Source organism: Parasteatoda tepidariorum, chromosome 4, assembly GCF_043381705.1.
Source record: "Parasteatoda tepidariorum isolate YZ-2023 chromosome 4, CAS_Ptep_4.0, whole genome shotgun sequence".
Lineage (NCBI taxonomy): Eukaryota > Metazoa > Arthropoda > Arachnida > Araneae > Theridiidae > Parasteatoda > Parasteatoda tepidariorum.
In genome coordinates this window covers 74919582-74922779 of record NC_092207.1, presented here as the reverse complement: position 1 = coordinate 74922779, position 3198 = coordinate 74919582, and positions in this window count along the sequence as shown.

Sequence of the window (3198 nt, the reverse complement as noted above, 5' to 3'; positions counted from 1 at the left end):
TGCAAAGCATTTATATATACTTGTGATATATAACCATGAAAATAACCATAAGTCTTCATTTTAAATGTATAAATCAGAAATAGTTTCTTAAATTTTGTGTGATTTTTCTCATTATATAATGCTACTGATTAGTTTTAATTAAAATCTTCTGTGAGGAAAAATCAATCACAATATTTTGAAGACCCTTGTTTTCTGAGTCAGGTGAAAAACTAAACTTTACTCTTCTATTCCAAACATTGTTTGGCAAGTATTGCTGTAGTATCAGTGGAAACAATAACATTTTAATATCATAATTGCTGGTCCTTTTCCCTAGCATTTCCAGAATTTTCATCATGTAAGCTGATGAAACAACATCAATGAGATTCCATATTATTAAAATAAAATATTAAATAAATTATTTCGAATTTAACTTTTTATCAGAATTTTGAATCATCGTAATCAGTTAGCTATAAATAGTTATTGTTTTCCACAATAAAAAAAAATACTATGACCCTATATTTAAAATAAAACACATAACTAATAAAATAGCTTGTTTGTATAAGTGTCCTAACTCTGAACACATGATATAAATATTTAAGGATATTTTAGTCTCTCATTTAAAGTTTTATCTATATACTTTTTATGTTTTAGATACACCATTACATCATGTTAATGCAAATTTAAAATTTTTTTTGAATGTCAAAATATGCCCAGAAAATAAGTATGCCATCTGATTACATTGATTTTTCTTGTCTTGTATTATTGTACAAGGTGTCTGTTTTCATATGCATATTATTAACTATATTTTTCTCAATCGATAAACTTATTACAAAGTTACAGAGTTGACCATTGGCAGCTTGAAGCTCAAATTTGGGTAGGCTGTTCACTGATGTTTATAAAATAAAATCACTACTCTTATTTATTATATTAGACTTTTCTAGAATCTTATCTTTTGCTGGAATAGTAGCAATTATTTACTTATTTTATTCTAAATAATCACATAGGATATCATGCTTGTCTGTATAAGAATTTTAAAAAAAATGTCTTTGAAGAATATTTTATTTAAACTATATTTAAAAATAAACTAAGAAACCTAATGATAATTTCTTTTTTTGATGATTATAAATGTAGGAAAGTTTGTTTTTAATCTCTTGAGATTTGAAGGTTGTGAAATCATGTTCTTATTTAGAAACATGTAGATTAGTACAATTTTTAAGTACAAAGTTTTTTTAAGCTTATTTTTTGTATATATCCTGTGCTATAGTTATTAAATTACTCCCTGTGATAAAATTAATTCATATTTAAATAATAAAATTTTATTATCAATGCTATATTTTAAAAAACTACAGTGCAGTCACTTTTGATGGAAATGTAAGAACTGTGACAATCTATCGGTTTTAACCGGAGCAAATTTAACCGAAATTGTCAACTAAAATATAACCTTTCATGTACAAAAATGAATTAAAAAGTTTTTAAAGGTAATTTCCTTTTCACAGTTTTTTATTTACACTAATCGAATAAACGCTTGAGATTATTATTATTATTTTTTTTTAATAAATTACTTTTATTTTGTCCCAATATGCACGGCGCAAAATTCTGTATCACTAACACTTACTTATTGCACAAAAGTTTGAAATTTCTCAGTAAACTCTGTTTTCAACTGTAGATTGCAGTGCTTTATTTATTTCTTCCCTCGTCATTCTGTTTTTTACTAACATTTGAATATAAACATACACTAAACAGGTGTGCAATAGCGGGTATTTAATCTATTAATGATTTGCATTGTAATTGTGTGTTTCTTTCTTGTTGATTTTCGAGCAATTTTAGTCAAATTTCGTGCATTCAAAACCCTTTTGATTGGAATGTAATTTTAATAAACTGTGAATTACTGCGAGCTTCAATTTTTCTAGAAATTATGGTTCCATATAAGTCTTTTTTTTTTAACACGAAACCAACTAATCATAAAAGAATTTCTTTGTTTAGTTGGAGCTCGTAATACAGAAGTTATATGAATTTTTATGTAGTTAATTATTGTGCCAACATAAAAGTATTTTCTTCCCTTTTGACTGTGTAATGGTATTTATTAATGAAATAATATGTTTCAAATTGCACATTGCAATTTTTACTTACTGTTTATTTACTAGAAATTTAATTATTATCTTTTTACGATATATTAAATTTGAATTTTATTCCCAACTATTTTATACATTTGTTTTTATGAAAACAAGGCTAGTTTTTTTTATATATATAAGATTAAAATTATTACACTTGAAAATAATATAAATTTATATTCTTGCATTTCAAGTTGTTAGCTCAGTTGAACATAATATATATATATATATATTATAGAATGCTGAATATATCTTCTTTATAAATGTGATATTGAAAAACTTTTAGCTGTATTTTTTAGATTGTGGGCAAAAATTTGAGTATTACACTTAATTAACATTTTAATTGTACTAATTTGGTAACTTAACAAAAATTTCAAGCTTTTTCTATTCTGGCTTCTGTCACCAGTTGCTTTATAAAACAAACATAAGACTTTCTAAAAAAAATTCCCTAGAAATTATCTTTGTGTTTGCGTTTTAAACAACTGTATAAAATTGTAATTAGATGTATATAAATTAAGACATGAAAATTAATCTGCAAGTTACTTATTTCTAATAAGGATTTGTGTAATATTTATTATTGTTGTGAATGTTCAGCTGATTGGCAGCTTAAAATTTTTTTTTATATGTTACTAAAGGTGTGAAAATACATGTGTACTTAATTTGATCTGAAGATGTTTTTTTATTTCTCTTAGTTAATGTTACTCATACTTTACATTTCCTTATCAATTCAATAGACTTAAACATATATTATAAATTTTCACTAATTGTATGATGATTAGTATGTTAGATCTTTTTATATGCTTATTAACATGTGTTATACCATTTTTTGTATTCTAGTCTTTGACTCATATTTGCTATTTTATGTCAACAATTATTTTATACAACACTTTGTATAATAAATTTGTTATTGCTTTTAACTGAATGCAATTCTTCTATTTTTATATATATTATAAAAGAGTATTACAAAATACATTCAGATTGTGCTGGTGTACAATTTTATAAAGAGTAGGTCAAAAGTGTTTCTAAAGTTTAAATGATCATCATATTAGAAACTATGAAAATGAATCTATTGATGAATGTTTTTGGGGCATTTTTCATGTGCAGTGCA